Below are 18,822 nucleotides of genomic sequence, written 5' to 3' on the forward strand. Positions count from 1 at the left end.
GCCACACGAAAGGCAGATTACCTGGTTAACGAGCTAGAACACCTGCCTCCCAAACCCTTCAGGCCTGGAGAAGGACCCAAAGGGCGTCTGGAGAAGAGATGGGGTGGGGGGAGGTGTGCCCGAGGGAGGGTTGGCAGTATGGGTGGGCCTGCATGCAAATAGAGGGCTGTCGGCTCTTAGGTGTCTGGCAGGTATGCTGTGCCAAGATGAGACATGAACATGGGGGATTTTGAGGCCTCCTCTCTGGCTCATTCTGCCTCCAGGCCAGATCTACAGGGACCATCAGCATTTGACTGATGGCACCCGCAAAAGCCCCTGGGATCTTGCAAAGTATTCTGGCCATGCCAGCCCACGGAGGATGAATTTGTCATTTAGCCTCACCCCATCCTACCCCAAAATGAAGCTCAAGATCTGGGGATGTGCTTCTCGAGGCTGTCACCTGAAGGAGGGGCCAAAATAATATGGATGGGCTTGATCCACAACCCTTAAGAGGTTAACTTCTCCCCTTCCTAGCTGGTGCCAGGGAAGCCTGCCTCTGCCAGGTTCTGCTCTCTGGTTCTGTGGGGTGCCCCCCAGGAGCTCCTGCTGGCCTTTGCTGTACTTCTGATGACCTGGCTTCATTCGCTCTCCCACCTTCTCCACTCCAGGAGCTGCCCTGGGTGCTCTGCATTCCCCAGAGGGGCCACTCCCTAAAGGCTCCCTTTTAAGGGCTAGCCAAGCCCCCCAGTGACTTGGCCATCAGGGCTGAGGACTGGAGGAATGAACACTTCATTCAGCAATGGAGCCCCCAAAGAACCCCAAGGTATATAATAGAAATGGGGGCTAAGGGGCAGCTGAGCTGACCAGGATAGAGGCCTGGGAGGTCGTCTGGGAGGAACACTGAAACGGGAAGGAAAGGTCCGGAGAAGGAGCAATAGCACACAATGCCTGTGGGGAGGCGGAAAGGGGCGGTCAGCCAATCCTTGGGAGAAAGACCAGGGATGAGGGGGCAGAGCGGCCTGCGTGGTGTCGGACTCGGGTGGGAAGCTGCGGCCACACGTTTCCAGGAGAGGACGAGCACACCAGGGTCTGCCTGGAGGGGCTGTATGTGGAAGAGGGGACTCGCCTCGGGTCTCCAGGCTGACCTGTGTCTGCACGAGAGTTCTTCTGAGGCTCCCGGGTGGGGGCGTGTGGCGGCTCGCTTGTTTAGCGATCACCAATCTGCCTTCCATCCGTGGGTACCTTCTGTTCTGCCCCTCGACACCGAGCTGATGAACCCACTCTCATGATGGCAGCCTGATGCTTGAAGACGAATCCTATTTGCGGACCCCAAGTGTTCGTTTTTGCAAGGCAATGGGTCACAGCTCAATATCAAGAGGCTGGATTTGGGGGCCGGTGCTCTATCCACTGGGCCACCCAGCTGCCCCTAATGGAGTCTTAAGAAGCATTTATTAAGCTCTTTGTTGAGGCACTTGGCTAGGAGCTTCTAATGGGGGAGGTGTATAAATATGTATGTTTGTATGGGGCAGCTAGTGGATGCAGACTTCCTGGAGTCGGGAAGACACCTTCCTGAGTTCAAATCCGACCTGGCTATGTGACCCTGGGCAAGTCACGGAACCCAGTTTGCCTCAGTTTCCTCAGCTGTAAAATGAGTTGAAGAAACAGCGAACTACTCCAGTATCTCTGCCAAGAAAATCCCAAATGGGGTCATGAAGGGGCAGACAACTGAAAGAGGAAACCTGAATAACAGAAGGCTGCCTCAGTGGGGAAGGCTTCCTGCAGAAGGTTTTGAAGGCAGCCAGGCAAAGCGATGCGGGGAGAGGGAGCATTCCAGTCTGGGGAGACAGCCCAAGCGCACAGGTTGTGTGAGAACAGCAAATAGGTCATTGTGGAGATGAGGAATGTCAGGTGATCAATATTTATTAAATGCCGACTATGCCAAGAACTGAGGATACAAAGGGAGACTTCCTGCTCAGGGCCCATGGGAGCCAGCGTCGTCACGCATGGACGCACACTGAGCGGTTCGTCTGCCTGGCTCTTCTCCATTTTCCCTAAGTAAAAAGCATTTTTTTTCTGTCCCTTTCACCTCTCCCAGTAAATTTTATGAGAAAAACCCCTCATAAATTTGTCTGCAGACCAGTTCCCACCTAGGTCACATTTGGAAATGAGAGTCTCTGTCCGCCTTTTGGGGCCACCCTGCCTCTGGTAGGAGATGGTCATGTGCTCTCTCCCTGGGCCTATTGAGTCTCCAGTTCTCCTGATCCATGTTTGGCCCCTGGACCTAGATGGCTCTGGAGGCTGGTGACTTAGGCACAGCCTCCCCTTAATTTATGTGCTTGTCATGCATCACACTTCCCGCGTTAGAAGCTCCTAGCCAAGCGCCTCAACAAATAACTTGAAGGCTTCTTAAGACTCGGGTTTAGGGGTGGCTGGGTTGTCCAGTGGACAGAGCATTGGCCCCAGAGTCCGGAGGACCCGAGTTTAAATCCAACCTCTTGATCTTAAAGACTAAAGGACAAAACTATATATATATATATTGCACAGACGGGAGCGTTTTTCAATGTTGGTTGTCCTAATGTCCTCGTATAAATTGTTCCTAGCTCTTTCTCCCCTTCAGTGCATCTGTTGATAGAAGTCCTCCATTACTCTGATTCTGCCGATTTCTCTTCCTAATGGTGCGATAATCTTCCATCCCATTCCATTCACTTGCCCTCATCGGGCCAGTCATGGCCAAGTCATGGCCAAGGGCAGGGCAAACCCCCCCCCTCGTGTCTAGTTCTTTGCTAAGACAGAAAGAGCAGCTATTCATATTGTGTGCTTGTGTCCTCCTTGTTCATCCATCTCCTTGGGCTAGGGGTCCAGGAGCAGGACTTCCGGATCAAAGAAATGGCTGAGTGACATTTCTCAGGTGGTTCAGGGTCCCTCACCAAATGGGAGAGCAAAGAGAAAGGCACTTGTTGCTAGAGGCTCCACCCAAGGGAGGCAAGGCACAGGTGGCCTGGCCTCCACCTCCCACCCCTCTGCTCCTGTAAGGCCCAGGTGGGTCACCCTAGGGAACAGGCTTGTTTGCAGAGAGCCCTAGAAGGAAGGGTCCCCCCAACCCTGAGACCAAAGCCTGAGTAGGCCCCAAGTAGGCTGCATTTTCCACACTGGCCTGCAGGTGGGGGGATGAGGCCAGGAAAGGCAGCCCAAGACTTTTCCCATCTCATGCACAGCATTCTCCTGGCCCCTGATTCCCCTTGAAGTCTGGGAGGAAGAATAGATGGGAATGGTCCCAGAAAAACACCAAGTCCATGAAAAACACATCTTATTGTCTGATCTTGACCTCTTAGACCTCTTGTCTCTTCTTTAAGGATCTGATTTCTCTCTCATCACACCCAATGGGACCAAGGTACAACATGGAAACAAAGTAAAGACTGATAGAGTGCTTTCTGGGGGGGGGGGGGAAGTAAGATTGGGGGGGAGAATTGTAAAAATATCTAATAAAAATTAATTAAAAAAACACCAAGTCCAAGACAGAGCTTCCCCAAGTGAGAGGCAGCATAGCAGAGTGGATAGAGTACAGTACTCGGAGACAAGAGGACCCACATTCAAATCCTGCCTTGATACTTGCCAGCTGGCTGACTGGGCAAGTTACTTAAGCCCTCTCTGCCTCAGTTTCTTCACCTGCAAAGTGGGAGAGTTGGTCTGTCAGGTCCCTTCCAGTTCTACTTCTAGTATCCTATAAGGAACAAGGGCATGGGGGGGGGGGTGCTTCCTTACACTGAGCACTTGGTGTCCCAAGTCAGTGCTGCAGTGGGAGCCCAGAAATACCCACCCACACTCCTTTATCACACCATGGGACGATAACCAGGCCTCAGCTCTCTAAAGCCATTGGCCACCATGACACTGGTTGGCCTTTGGGCCACTGGGCACCAGCAGCTTTGTGCGATGACACCGGGGCTCCCAGGGCCAGTACCTTACAGGGCTGAAGTCTCCGACACAGCTTGACCGGGCCTAACTGAGGCCTTGTGTGCAAATGGGGTCTCGGCACGAGACAAGGGACGAGGCACCGATGGTAGACCCCAGGGACACAGGGAGTAGGTATCTATCTAGGCCTGTCCTGGTGTCCCTTTTCCTAGTGGCTGACAGAGAACTCTCTCCCTGACTCATCTCAGTGCCCGGAGTCTCTCCTCTTGCTGCCTCCTCTCTTTCCCTCGTCCCTCTTTAGCCATCTCTGCCTGGCCCTCTGACTGGGCTCTCTGGAACCTGGCATCTTCTTCCTAGCCCTCCTGGTCCCCGAACCTATTTTTCTGGCTCCTGGGAGACACTGCACCTCTGCCCACCTTCTCTGGATAGAACTCTCACGCTCCAACACATGAAACTGGGAGGGGAGCAGGCAAGCTGCATCCGCCCCCCCCCCGCCACTTCTGATCCCTGCTCCCCTTCTCCTCTGAGACACTCATCATGTATCTGAGGGGCAGCTAGGTGGCACCGTGGATAGAGCACCGGCCCTGGAGTCAGGAGACCTGAGTTCAAATGTGACAGACATTTAATTACCTAGCTCTGTGATCTTGGGCAAGTCACTTAACACTTTTCCCTTAAAAAAAAAAAAAAAAAAAACCTGACACCACGTGTCTGGATCTTGGGCCAGCAGCCTCTACAATATCTCCAAGTCTCTCTCAGAGTTCAGCCCCTGATGTTGGGTCTTTCTTGGCTCACCAGCCTCTGCCTTCAACTCCAGGGCCTTGGACCCACTCACCGATGTCCCTTAGCCCTCTAGCCTTCGCTCTCCCCCAGCATGTCCGTGTTCCAGGCTGTTTCTCTCTGGGGATGCTGCAGTGGATAGATTCTGGGTCTGAAGTCAGGATTCCTGAGCTGTGTGACCCTGGGCAAGTCACTTAAGGCAGTTCACACGAATTTGGAACATCTTTGGCTGCAAAATCAAGCCAGTATGTGTCTCTATAACTTCCCCCAACTCTCTCCCCACCCCCGACAACCCTTGAAACACGTGAGCACAGTTGTTCAGGTTCAACATGCGGCTTTCTTCCAGCCAATATTTGGCCAACATGGCGCTTGCCAACCCGTAACCACCTGTGATCGGTGCGCAGCCGTCTGCGCTATTTTCTCTCAGTTACAGGACCACATGATTCTGAGGTCCAAGTGGATCGTCTCTGATTCATCCTGTCCATAAAAGCTCCTGCCCAAGTAGGAGCAATGGGATTCCCCTGAGCCACCCGGATGCTAACCAGGAAGGGAAAGGAGGCTTCTTCTGTCTATGCTGATCCAAACCAGCTCCTGCCACCACTGCTTCCCTTTCTCTGTGTTTCCAGACCATTCTCTTAATAAGCCAGCCATGTCTACTCAATCCTCTGCGCAGCCTCCCTCTCATTCTACATAGGCCTCCGGAACTAGCCCTGGGAGAGTCCTCAGGGTCACTTTTTCAGAGAAGGAAGCTGAGGCCCAGAGATTTTAACTCCACCCCCCCCCCCCAGGAAAGAAGTCTGCCTTGACTTTTTTGGGGGAGGCAATCAGGATTAAGTGACTTGCCCAGGGTCATACCACCAGTAAGCCTATTTAGTTGAATTTGACCTCAGGGCCTCTGGACTCCACAGCTGGTGACCTATCCACTGCCCACCTGCCTCAATCCCTGCCTGGACTCTTAGTCTTCCTCCTTGATCCTACCCTACTCGGGCCTTGGATGGTCTTCTCATAGAACACTTTGCATTACAATCCTTGCTATGGATATTTCCTGGGCAATCCACAAGCTTTAATTAAAATAATAAAACAAAACAGAAAAAGCCCAACATACCTGAATAGCCCACTTGCCAGGAGTCGACCCCCTAACAGGAAATTCAGTAGGGAGCAGGGCTAAATAAATGAAAGTCCAGTTTAGGAACAACTAGATGGATCTGGATTAGGGACCAAGGCCCCCTGTTTGAACAGCCCAATCCATCACTGAGCCCCCATCCCCTCCAGGGAAGCCCTCACCCCATCTTTGTTGCCTTGAGCTGAATGAAGAGCAGATTCAAAATGGGTGAGGGGCCTTGTTCGGTAGTGAGCTCCCAGACCCTGGGCACCTCAGAACAAGAGCACAGAATTCAAGGGGACATTGGGGGCCCCTTCTGGCTCTCCCCACTCCAGGCCCCCCTCCTCCATTGCTGAATTCATTTTCCTCAAGTTTGACCAGTTCACAAGATGAGAGATCCCCATGCAACTCCAATGACTCCTCCAGGAAGGAGGCCCTGGAGTTGCCTTTGATGCCCATGCCCATGCCCATGGCCCTTCTCCTCTTGCATCATTTCAGAATCTGAAACTTCTCTTTGTCCTTGAAAAATAACCAGCTAGGTTTTTGAAACCCTCCATAACCTGGTGGCCTCCCACCTTTCCCATCTTATTAACTCATTAGCTCAAGTATTCCTGGCGACAGTCACCTTGGCTTCCCCACAAACACAGACACACACACCCCCATCTCCCACCTCCAGGCATTTCCCTTCCTCATCTCATCTGCCTCCTGACTTTCCTTGCTTTTTTCTGCTCTCATTTTCTTCAAGAAGCCTTTCCCTCTCCAAGTTTGTGGCTGGTGACTGTTTCTCCTTCTAGGCTGACAAACCCATTAGTGTCGGGCCCAGTCCCTTCCCATATGCTGGGGTAGCTTGGAGAGTGGCTGGGGAGGAGTCCCACTTGGGTGGCCAGGAGGGCCTGGGGAGCCCCGGGGGGGGGGGTTGTGAGTAGGGGAGGGAGGGAGGGAGGGAGGGAAGGGCTCCATTTTCTTCCAAGTGGCTTGGGGGTGGGGCCAGGGCAGGCTCCTCCGAGGACCACCAGGGGCCATTTCCCAAGCACTCTGCCCCCTCGGCCCCATTTATGGCTCTCGGCCCATCCAGAGAAGCCAGGCTTAGGGGCTGAGTCACCACAGGAAGCACCCAAAGCTGCTGCTCTGCTGGAATTGATTCTAGCTCCGTTTTCCTGAAAAGGCTCCATCCATCGATTGGCCACTTAATAGACATAAACTGGGCCCTGGGGGAGGCTGAGTCACCTCCACTGGAGGGGGGCCAAGGAGGATGGGGCCTGAACCCAGCCAGGAGGTCCCTGGAGGTTGGAGATTTCCCAACCCCTCATGTCTCTGGTCCCCCCCATAAATCAAGACCCTCTCCTGTCCAGTTCCAGGGGCCAGGCAGCTAGCACCCCATGTGCCTACAGGTTGGGGGGGTACTTGAGGCCGCTGAGGCATCTGGCCCCATCTGCCCTTCCCCTCAGAGCCTGGGCCCCCTTCCCTGTCAGGCAGCCTAGAGCCTCAGAGATGACACGTGTGAGGTGGGGGGGGGCTGGAGAGGGTATGCCATGTGTGGTTGGTGTGCACATCTGTACAGATATAGGGACACATGTGCCCAAGCCTTCCCAACTGCATGTCCTGTGATTACAAAGGATAAGCCAGGGCCGCAGGCCCCGACCCATTGGCTTCCCTGCCCACGTCAGTGAGCCCTGCTGTGTAGACAAGACTTCCTCAGCCTGGGCCCCAATGCAGTTTGAGGATGAGGGAGTCTGTCTATGTGTGTGACCACACACATCTATGTGTTGGATCTAACACATGTTCCTGTGCCTGGCTCTGTGGGATCATTGAGGAAGGCCAGGCCAGGGAGGAGCCCAGGAAAGAGCCCAGGAAAGCCTTGGCAGGCCATGCTCAGAGGAGGACTGAGGGAGGAGTAGAAAGGCTGAGCCATGGATGGAAGGGCCAGAGAAAGGCCCTGATCATTCTCTGGACTCTAGGCGTGACGTGTTGTGCCCCTCTCTCTCCCCTCTTCTACCACAGGTAACTGAGTAGTTCAAGGCCCCAGCAGACTCACCCCAAAGCCGGTGCTCCTCAGGGGGCCTCCTGATTGGTCGTGAGCCTGCTGGCTGGGGCCCTGGAGTTGCCTTTGATGCCCATGCCCATGGCCCTTCCCCTCCTGCATCATTTCAGAATCTGAAGCTTCTCTTTGTCCTTGAAAAATAAAGGCCCTCCTGGGGTCTGGGGTGGGGTGAGCTGAGAGCTCTGGGAGGCTGGCATCAGGTGTGTGGGGAAGCCAGGGAGAGGAGAAGCGGGGAGCCAGGGAGCTTGGGGCCCAAGGCATCTTGAACCTCAACTGCATTGAGCTAGAGGTAGGGGTAGAGCCAGAGGGGAGGACTGGGGTCCCCCAGAGGGGAGTAGAGGGCCCAGACTTGGAGAAGGAACAGGCAAGAGAAGATCCAGGGGCAGAAATAATGAAACTGAGGACACTTCCCACTGGCCACAGCTTCCCAACTGGCAGAGACTTCCTTGCTGCCCCCCCCCCCCAGGCCTGAGAAGAGAAGAATCCAAGTTCATGGCTCCCACTTGAAGCAGGGAGATGAAATGGGAGGGGCTTGAGCCCAAGGCAAAGGGTCCAGGAAACATCACTTCAAACCGGCAGGGACCTTTGAGGCCATGGACTAGGGCACTGTGGGGTGGGCCCAGCTCCAGGAGTGGGGAAGGCTCTAGTCAGGGTTCTTCACACAGGGAGAGGCCTGGAGAGCCCTTTCTGCAACCCCGCACTCCTGGAGGGCAGCAGGGGAGGGAAGCAAGGAAGGAAGCCTTTATTAACGTGGAGAGGAGACCCTGGCTAAACGCTGTCCAAGAAGGCTCTGGCGGGTGGAAGGAGCTGCTAGTCTTCCCATTGTACAGATGAGGAAGTGAGGCAGAGTGGGCCCAAGGTTACCCAGTGTCTGCCAGAGCTACCTGCTGGAGGAGGGAGGGTGCTGGAGGCAGAGACGAGCCCTTCTGGGCAAAGGTCAGAAGACTGGGATGGGGCCAGGGAAGAGGCGGGACCCAGAGCTGGGGGAGGCAGGCTCCAAGCTCACCCAGCAAAGGCAGGAAGGGCTGAGTCAGGGAGACCAGAGGGGCATCTTCTCCTGGCACCCACCTGGAGGAGGGGAAGATGAAGAGGAGAGGCTGGCAGTGAGGGAGGCCCAGGAGCCCCAGGCCATTGGGCTTTGGAGGACCCTGATGGCAGCCAGAGGGGTGGGAGAAGGGAGCACCCCATGCCCCTGGTGCTTGTGCAAGGCCTGGGAAGGCTGGATGTGTGGAAGAGCAGGGAGTGAGCCAGGGGTGCAAACAGCAGATAGAAGGAGACAGGGAGAGGCTGGGAGAATCCAAAGGCTTTCTCTTTCTGCAGTGGCCAAAACCTGCCCTTCTCTGGGCCCCAGCTCAGGGACTGCTCCCCTGATGTCACCTCTGGCTCCCTCCCGGGATGTCACCGCCAGTTCTCCTCCCCCGATTTCACCATCAGCCCCCTCCCCTAATGCCTCCTCCAGCCTCCCTTTCCCTGATGCCACCTGCAGCCCCCCTCCCTTGTCATCTCCAGTCCCCCTAAATGAAGCCATCCGACTCAAATCTGGTCCATCCCTTATGGGTACAAGAACATTGGTGATTTTGAATACCTCCCTTGATGGGGAGTTCATTACTTACAGCCTTCTACCTAGGTTCAGTGATGGTGCCTGCCTCTCTATTTGGCACCCTCTCCCTCTATTTGGAATGGAAAGGGCCCTGAGAAGTCATGGGGGCCGCAATTAGACCCCCCAGCACCCCATCCCTTACAAGACTCCAGTCTCAGCTTGGATTCCCCGGGGGGGGGGGGGTGACTCACCACCTCTCAGGTTCCACAGGCAATCAATCCCTTTTGCTTGGGGATCACTCTGATTGGTGGCAAGTTTGCCCAGCCTGTAAGAATAAATCTGCCTTTGAATGGGGGGGGGAGAATTGATCTTTCTAAGCCTCTCACCTTCCAGGTGCCCCCTAGTCTCCCTTCTCTGACCCATGCTGTTTCCCACACTTCAGGCGAGAGAGCCAAAGGATTATCAAGACCCCAGAGACAGAAGATGCAACTGAGGCTCAGCAAGGGAAAGGGCCAGGCAAAGGGTTACAGCGAGGGGAAATGCTGACAAGGTAGGGCAGGAAGGAGAAGCCCCAGCGTCGGGGTTCCGAGGTGCCCAGGAAGGGGTCATGGGAAGCCCAGGGTCAGAGTCTGGGGTCAGGAGCAGAGTGGGGGGAGGTGAAGGGATGGAGGATGGGGGATGGAGGGGAGGAGGGATGGAGGGATGGAGAGATGGGGAGAGGGGAGAAGGGGTGGAGGGGAGGAGGGATGGAGGGGAGGAGGGGTGAAGGGATGGAAGGGGTGGAGGGATAGAGAGATGGAGGGATGCCGGGGTGGAGAGATGGAGGGGAGGAGGGATGGAGGGGAGGAGGGATAGAGGGGTGGAGGGATGGAGAGAGGAGAGGAGGGGTGGAGAGAGGGGAGACGGGGTGGAGGGATGGAGAGAGGGAGAGGAGAGAGGGGAGGAGGGATGGGGGATGGAGGGGTGGAGGGGCTGGGGTCGAGCTCGGCTGGTCTCCGCCCCCACGCCTCGCGCCGACCTTTCCGCTTCCGGTCCCCCCCCCCCCCAGTTTTGGCTGGCGCTGGCCAGGTTGTAGCGGAGCCCCGGGGGCCAGGCGGCCGAGGGGCGGGGCTCCGGCGGGGCGGGGCTCCGGCGGGGCGGGGCCCCGGGGAGGTGGGGGGAGGTGGGCCCAGGAGCCGGAGCAGGAGGAGGTGGGCACAGGAGGAGGAGGAGGAGGAGGAGGAGGAGGAGAGAGGAGCCGGAGCCGCGCAGGCCGGAGGAGCGGGAGGAGCGGGCGCAGCGGGAGCGGCGGGAGCCGGAGCGGCGGCGGCGGCGGCGGCGGCGGCGGCGGGCCCGGGAGCAGCGCGGGGCCGCGGCGGGAGCCCGAGCGGCGGCGGGAGCGCGGCGGCGGCGGCGGCGGGGCCGCCCTCGGGGAGCCCCCCGCGCCCCCGGCCCGCGGGCCGGCCGCCATGCCGGGGCGCCGCGCGGCCCCCGCCCCCGCCCCCTCCAGCTCGGGTAAGGCAAGGGGCCGGGCCGCCACCTGTTGAGGGGAGCCGGTCCCCCACTCCGATCGCCGGGGGGGCGCGTCCCGGGGCCCCCCGAGCCGGGCCCTGAAGCTGCCCTCGGGACCGGGGCGGCGCCTGCGGCCGCAGGCCCCGCGAGAGGACGGGGAGCGCCTGCGGGGGGAGATCGGGGGGTCGCAATCCTAGGAGGGCTGGGTTTCGGGGGGCTCCGGCCGCCGTGAGGGGGTGCGCTCCCTTTGGCTGGCGCCCCCGGGGCGCTGTCGGGGGCTCCCGGGGGTCGGAGCAGTGGGAGCGGCCGGCCCGTGCTGAGCCCCCGGTCGCGGCGGAGTCGCGGTGCTCTTTGGGGGAGCTCTTGGGGGGCCCTTGGTGTGGGGCCCCGGGAATGGAGCTTCGGGGCTTCTGAGCCGACGTGGTTTCGCTGGGGGGGGGCTTGGCAGGGGCCCCAGCCTGAGGGGAGGGGGCAGGACGCGGCTCCGAAGTTTCTCCCGGAGCCCCCGCACTTGGGCCGGGCCCGGCTGGCAAAGTTTCTGGGTCGGGGGCGGGTCGGGGCCGGCGGGGCCTGGCCGCCTCCCGAGGCCTAAGTCCAGAGTCCCCGCTCTCTGCTGGGGGTGGGGGCGGGGGCGGGCGCTCCCCGGGCTCCGAGCCCCGCTCTCCGGGGGGGGGGGGGCGGCTCGCCAGGGCCCCGCCAGCTGGAGCAGTCGGGCTCCCCCCGGGCTGGGAACGGGGAGCTGCCCGGGGGCCCGGGGCGCCCCCTCCCCGTGGGAAAGGGCGGGCCCCGGGGCAGGCTCGGGGCTTGCTCTTCCCTCCTTTTCGGGGCCTGCTGAGGCACGTCTGGGTTTGGGATCCGGGCAGTGACACGGCTGTGTGGGGATGCGGGGCGGCTGCGTGTCGGGGGGATCCCGCTGCAGCGAGCGGCTGGGCGCCCAGGCCTGGGGCAGATGGGGGGGGGGACTTGAGGGTGGTGGAAAGGGAGGGAGGGAGGAATGGGGGACACAAAGGCTCCTGGACGGCTCCCCAGCCTTCACCCTTCCTAGAGTGGGGGGACCTCGGGGGTAGCCGCTGCCCCCTCCGCCCTCCTGATCCTCAACCCCGGGGGGCTCAGGACCACCTGGGGAGCCCCCCCCCGGACCTCTTCCTTCCCACCGACGGGGTCTCTTCTCGGGGAGCCCATCCTCCCCCCCCCAGGTCCTCCTGCCCATCCTTCCCTGGCTCTCTCGCCCTCCCTGGCTAGTGCCACTGCCCAGCGCCCAGAGGAAGAGGAGGGAAAGGCTTTGGGAGCTGGTCTGTGGCTGGGCTGGGGGAGGCGGGGGGGGGGGGGCCGGGCAGCCCCTCCCCCGGCTGTGGGCGTGGGGCCCTGATGCCCCTCCCCTTCCCTGGCCACACAAAGACCCATCTCCATGGTAGCGCCCAGGACTCCTCCGCCAAGCCTAGCCCGCGCACGGCCCGCAGGGGGAGCCGGGGCCGCTGGGCTGGCAGGCGGGGGGCGGGCTGCCCCTTGGCCGGAGGAGCCAGCAGTGGGGAGCAGTGCAGGTACTGAGCCCTCCCCCGGTGTCCAGGAGCCAAGGCCACTTGCCCCAGCCCCAGGGCTGCGGGGGGTGGGCTGGGACCGTGGGGGGCTGGAGGGGGGCAAGGGGGTCGTGGTTGCCCTTTGTAAACAATCCGCTCTCTGCTCTGGCCTTGGGGCTATGGGAGGGGGGGCTGCCGGCTGGGACCTGGGGAACAGGGAAGCTGAGTGGGCAGGGGGGCAGACAAAGGGGACTGGCCAGGGGCTCCCCCGGGAAGAGAGGGACCCGAGCTAAGGCCCTTGGAGCCGCCCCGGCCCCTCCGCGGCCACTGGCCCTTTGCCGGGGTGTCCATCTGGCAGCCTCTGCCCCCCAACTGGCCAGCCTCCTCGGGCTTTCTACCTCCAACTTGGCGGCTGAGCTCAGCCCCCCCGCCCTTCCCTTTCCCCCAGCTTCCCCAGAATGGCAGCCACTTGGGGGTATGGGGGAGAGGGGCTTGACAGGGCGGACGGCCCCTCCCCTCCTCACCTCCCTCCCCGCCCTGACTCCAAAGGTCGCTGATTTGAGTGGATTGTGCAAGAGCAAGGAGAGTGGAAGTTCAGCTGGGGAGGCAGAAGGCGCCGAGCAACTGGCCAAGTTCAGTTCCAGGGCCCCGCGCATTTCGGTTCCCCTTGGCTTCTGGCCACTCCTGGGCTCCTGGCCTGTCCTGGCCTCCGCCACGGACCCCCCTCCCCGCCCCCAGCTCCTCCCCCTGGGCGGGCCGAGCCTTCCTCTGGAGGGCTGCTCCTCAGCCTTGGGGGCTTTGCCAGTGTCGGCAGTGGACAAACGAGTTCTGATGTCGGCCTTCAGGGCTACTCCCCTGGAGAGCCCTTGCACTCAGACCTCTGGCCCTGAAGTGGGGGATGCTTGATGCCCGGGAGTCTGATCAGAGTGGTCTGGAGCTTAGGCAGGAACATGGCCAAGGTGACCTCTCCACATCTGGTCTTTGGAGGCTTTGGGGGGAGGCAGAGATTTCCAAAGTGGAGAGGGCACAGGAGCCAGAAGTGGGATGTGAGAGAGGCTCCTCTCTCAGGCCCTCTTGCCCTTAGGGTCGCCACCTCCAACCTGCTTTGCTTCACCCTCCCAGGAGGCTGTTCTATCCCATGGCCTCCAGATAACTCACTGTAGCCTTGAACAGGAAGTCCAGGGGAAACAGACTGCTCATCCTGTCTCTGCCTCAGCTGCATCACTGAATAAACTTGGTCTGTTCTCTTCCTTGTCTAACCTCAGTTTCCCCACTTATAAAAAGAGATCTTGGGCTGCATTCTGAGGACTTGATTATTAATCCTCTGGCAAAGAGGGGAGGGATGGCAGGCTGTTCAGGGGGACTTCACTGGAGACAGGGCCGCCTTCCCAGCCTTTGGATTAGAAACTGGCAGATGAAGGTTGGAGCGGTGCAGCCCCCCATGAAGGTGCTGGGGCTGCCAGGCCTCTTCCAGTCCCCATCTTGCCCCTTGGAGGCCTTCACCCTTCCTCAGCCCCTTCCAGCAGAGCTTTAGCTCCTTGGGGGCAGGGGTTGACTTTTGCTCTTGGATCCCTGTAGTAGGCACTTAATTTTTTTAAAATTTTATTTAAGGCCATGGGGTTAATGACTTGCCCAAGCTCACGAAGCTAGGTAATTCTCTGAGGCCACATTTGAACTCAGGTCCTGACTCCAGGGCCTGTGCTTTATCCACTACACCACCTAGCCGCCTCCCCAGTCACCTAATTCTTAAATGATTCCTCACCTTATTTCCTCACCTTCCCAGGAAAGGATACCCAGTCCCATGGACTCTTCCCCCTTTTTCTCCCCATTTACCAACCCTGGTCTTCTCTCCAGGAAGTCCTCCCTGTTTGCCTTCTCTCCCCACCTCTTCCTTTGCCCCTTGAATGGACCAGTTCAGGGGGAGGCTTATTAAAAATTGGGGGGGGGGGGACTAGGGGCATGCTGAGAAAGCTGGGTGAAACGCTTCAGGTGGGGGAGGGGGCTCTGGCCTGGTTTGTGACCCCAGAAGGCAGGGTCAGGACACGAGAGAGAGAGAGAGAGAGAGAGAGAGAGAGAGAGAGAGAGAGAGAGAGAGAGAGAAAAGATGGAGATTCAGACTTTGCTCAGAAACCACAAGCCATTTCATGTTCATCTCTGGCACCCACAAGCCCATGAGGGAGATGATACTGATGTCACTTGAGAGGAGAGTTAACTCATTTGATCTCCGGGGAGATAAGGGTTAGCCTTCTCATTCAGCAGGTGAGGAAATAGAGTGACAGTTGAGGTGACTTATCCAGGGTCATTCAGTGACTGTGACTGGATTTGAATTGTCTTCTTCTGGACTCCAAGCCCAGCCCCACCCAGGATTTATCTGACTTGGCTTTGCTAAACCCTAGGAATACAAAGAAATGCAAAGATGGGGCGTCTCTGCCCCAGGGGCTGAAACTCACTTTCCTCTATTGGAGATAACTTTCCAATGCCTTATTCCTGGCTGGCCTGGGAGTAGGGAAGCTAGCTAAGCCGGGAGCTAGCCCAGGGGGTGCCCAGCCAAGGAGGGGAGCTAACTTCTGGGCAGAATTCGGAGAGGTGGAACTTTTCTAGCTCTAGGGGGCACGGGAATCTGCTCTGGGCCTTCCACCCATAGGGAAACCCAGGCGTTGCCACCTTTCATACCTGCGGGCTGCACTTCCAATGGGTTGACCCTAGGCTCCCCATAGTCTTCCTCCCCCTCCCTTCAAATTCTGATGGGGGGGTAGGTACATTTTCTCTCCTCCTCCCTATGTTTGGAAACTTAGAGCAGGAAAATCTATTTTCTCCCTCTCGTGTTGGCTTCCCTCTGGTCTAGAAGGCTCCTGAGCAAAAACAAAGTCTGAATTTTAACCTGTCCCAGATTTGGAGCTTTGAGATCACGGAGAAATGAATCTCCTAGGTTGTGTCTCCCCCCCACCCCCCCACCCCAGCTCCCAGAAGGAAGACTGGCCCCCACCAGATCTCCTCTTGCCCCCTCCCCCCCATTGCATCTGGGTCCATCTCTGCTGCTGCCCCCCTCCTCTTTCTCCCCCCACCCCTGGCCCAAGCAGCCACTTCCCATCCTCCCATTGAAGCCTGCAGAAAGATGGGGGGAGGCAGGTGGGTGGGCTGAGGAATTCCTGGCCCAGGAATGTGTGATTCTAGATATGAGAGACAAGAGACTATGGGGGATGCTCCCCCAAGACCCCCTTTGGGGTTTCTATTGGAGAGGATCCAGTTCTCTATCTCACACCAGGAAGACTCCCCACTTCCCAGTCTAGCCCAGACAGCATCCTTCCACTAAGCAACTGGCCTTCCCTTGAAACCCTCTGCTGACAGAGACCTCATTACCTCCTTAGATTTTGAGAGAGTTCTTTGATGCTCCCCAAGATCAGAGGAAACTTCCCCTGCAGGATCAAAGAAAGAGGTTATTTATTAGAAGACCTTAAGTCTGACCTCTTCATATTACAAATGGGGAAACTGAGACCCGGAGAGTTGGTCTTTTAATAGCTTGTTGCTGGCCAGAGGCCAGAGTACCACTGTCTTGTCGCTTGTGGGGGTGGGGGCTCAGGCTTTTCAAGCAGGTGTTTTCCAGATGTGCTCCCCAGTATGGCAAGGACAAGCTTCTCAGCTTGGGGGGAAGGGAGACCCTGCTGTGGTATCTGATTCACCCCAACCCCCAGCCGTGCACATCTGTTTAGGGGCTTCTGGAATGAGGAAGACAAAATATTCAGAAGTGGAAGGGGGAGGGGAGGAAAGCCCCCACCAAAATATCTCTTCCATCAGTCTGACTTCAGACCTGTTGTTCTACAGCCTAGACTCCCCTCCCCTCAGCCCATCTGCCCCACCCTGTATGATGCAAATCCTCCTTGGGTGGGGGAGGGCTGCCTCTGGGTCCTCCTCCCCGCTGAGGAGCCACCGAGCCTGGGGTCTGCTGCTGGCTTTGGCTCTGGGTGAAAAGGGGCCCTAAAAGACCTGGGACTCCCCAATCAGCACCCTCCTTTCTACCCTTGGGGAGCAGGTTCAGAGGGAGGTTAAGTTTGTGTGAACATGGCAAATGGACTGAAGAAGCTATATCTGGGAGTCAGGAAAGTCTGAGTTCTACTTCTTCCTCAGAACTTAGGAGCTGAGAGTGATCTATGGATCTGTGACCTCAGCTTGCTCCCTGCCTCAGTTTCCCCATCTGTAAAATGAAAGGTCTCTAGACACCCCCCTCCCAGTTCTGGATCAGTAAGTCCCAGCTTAATCTGGGGATGAGTTAGGAGAGCTCTTGAGAGTATAGAAGTGAAGCCTCAACTTCCCTGGCCAGGCTGAGAGACTTTCTTGGGGTGTGCTGTGTTGAGCTCACCCCGAGCGTGGACTGGGGCAGAAGTGCCCTGACCTGAATTTTCTGAGAAATAGGCCAGGAAAGCATTGGAGGTTGTATGCAAAGCATATGCAAATATCTCCAGCCCTCCCCTTCTCCTTTAGTGGGTTAGTCCTAAAGTTCCCCCCTTGGGAACTCTAAAGAGGCTCCTGACCCGGGCCCTGCTGGGTGGGGGGTGGGCACATGGAATCCTTCTCTCACATTCCCTCACCTACACCCCAGGGGATGTCCCCCAAGGGCTAACAGTTACCTAAAGCTTTGGGATCCTTCCTGTCCTATGCCACTGGGAAGATGGACTAGAAGCGACCCTTTGGGTAGGGGAACAAGTGATGGGATTGGGAGAAACATAAGGATGGGCCCCAAAGCAGCCTAAGGCACTGCCCCAGAAGGGAATGGGTGCAAGGGCTGAAAGACTTAGGAAAGGGGAGGAGGAGGAGGAGTGGCCAAGCAGGTCCAGACCCTGCCCTCAGGGAGCTTCTAGCTGGTCTAGCCAGGAGACCTTGGGTGCAGGTAGTGAGTTCCCCTTCAGTGAAGGTGTTGACCCTTGTTTCTGTCAGAGTAAGAGTTCCTCAGAGGTCTGCTCGGACTTGAGGTCCTACTCTGAAATTCTGGTTATCTGACCTAGGGCTGTTCTGGGGTCCACAGGCAGACCCCAGAGTGGATCAGAAGCAACTGAGGGGACAATGGTGGAGGTTTTTCTGCAGGACTGCTTGAACCCTGAGGGGCCAGCCGGGGACCCCTTGTCCTCTCTCCCCTAGATTCACACCTGGGGAGGGCCAGAGCCACCTGACACACTGATACCCAGGACGATTTCTCCTTTGTCTCTTCAGTCTGTAGGGGTGGGGGGGCAAGAGGAGGAGTTGGGGTTCCTAGTGACAGACTAAACTGTGTGGGTGACCCTGAGGAACAGGCAGGACTAGATTGTGGACCCGGTCAGAATTACATGACTGTGTGTGTGGGTGGGGGTTGTGTTGGTGTGCCCATCTGCCAGTGTGACCCTGGTATTTGGGCATGTGTATGCCAGACTCTGGGACCCTGGGCATGTATGTATGAACGAACTCACATATGCCCAGCCGTGTCTTTCTCCGTCTGGGGCAGGCCTGAGGATGTGGGCTTTGCTATTTTTCTGAAGTATTTCCAGCTAAGACAATTCCAACAGACAATGGAGCCCTAGTGGGTCTGTCAGGGCCACCCTCCAGGGGTAGGACTGCCCCCCTCCCATCCCAACACTCTGCCCTCCTCTCTTCTCCCTTGCCCTTAATTCTCCCCTCCCCAGGAGCAACCACGTGGCTTCCTTCCTGGAGCACTGTCCTTAGGGAGGTGAGCACTGATTGGCATTACCTTTGGGGCAGGGGAGAGGGAGCCTGTCTCCTCTGGATCCCTGGTCTCTCCCCCTTCCTCCTTTCCCAGTGGGTTTGTCACCCAGAGGTTCCCAGAGATCCTCGTTTAAGCCAAGGCTACAGTGATTGGGACCCGAGTGTGAAGGAGAAGGGAGAAGGGAGGTCAACACTATCTTTGTGACCTTGGGAAGGTCCCTTGACCTCTCTGGAACTGCTTCATCTGTAAAACTGATTGGACAAGTTGCTCTTAATATCCTGTCACTGATGACCTTAAGAAGAGGAGGGTAGATTGAACTAGTATGAGAATGCTGAGGGAGTTTGGGGCCCACGAGGCCAGCCTAGATGTCTTCCTGGGTCCTTCTATCCTCGACTATCAGAGGCCGGTGCCCGAGCAGGGCTCAGAGCAGGAGGGCAGGGGCAGATTGGCACTGGAGGCCTGGAGTGGCTTTTTCTGGTGATCCAAGGGGCAGGCAGATGGAGAGCTGGGACCTTCTTTGGAGACACTGGCCAGGCCTGTAGAGAGGCAGTAAGACCCACCTCTCTCCCCTGGTGAGCCTGGCTCTTCACCCCGAGGATGGACTGGGGCAGAAGATATTGAATCAGAAAGGAGGCAGGCAGGGGCCATGTGGATGAGCCTGCATCATGCTGCCACCCTCCTGATGCTGCCCACAGGGGGCAGGGCTCCATAAGGATAGTTTGGGCATGAGCGGGCAGGGGGCTGCTCTGTCCATCTGGACTCCCTACTTACTTG

The 18,822-nt window shown here is 58.0% G+C and overlaps 1 protein-coding gene and 1 long non-coding RNA gene across 5 annotated transcripts in view; one reads left to right on the forward strand and one right to left on the reverse strand.

Moving 5' to 3' along the window:
* Positions 1-4,431: 4,431 nt before the first annotated feature.
* LOC141515523 (uncharacterized) lies at positions 4,432-10,536 on the reverse strand. Of its 2 annotated transcripts, XR_012476345.1 has the most exons (4): positions 9,600-10,536; positions 7,803-7,939; positions 5,771-5,829; positions 4,432-4,894 (listed from the first exon to the last, which is right to left on the reverse strand). It is a non-coding gene; the product is annotated as an uncharacterized LOC141515523 (long non-coding RNA). The 2 variants fall into 2 exon arrangements; XR_012476344.1 differs by lacking the exon at positions 9,600-10,536 and having other exon boundaries at positions 7,803-9,196.
* Positions 10,537-10,808: 272 nt separating this feature from the next.
* PLXNB2 (plexin B2) overlaps positions 10,809-18,822 on the forward strand; it is a 92,861-nt gene continuing 84,847 nt past the window's right edge. For 2 of the 3 annotated variants that reach the window (XM_074227192.1, XM_074227188.1), the window contains exon 1: positions 10,809-10,842. The gene's annotated coding sequence lies outside the window, so the exon portion shown is untranslated. Of the gene's footprint in view, positions 10,843-12,248; positions 12,381-18,822 lie in introns of those variants that run through there. The other variant, XM_074227189.1, reaches the window with a different exon arrangement.

This window comes from Macrotis lagotis, chromosome 2, assembly GCF_037893015.1.
Source record: "Macrotis lagotis isolate mMagLag1 chromosome 2, bilby.v1.9.chrom.fasta, whole genome shotgun sequence".
NCBI lineage: Eukaryota > Metazoa > Chordata > Mammalia > Peramelemorphia > Peramelidae > Macrotis > Macrotis lagotis.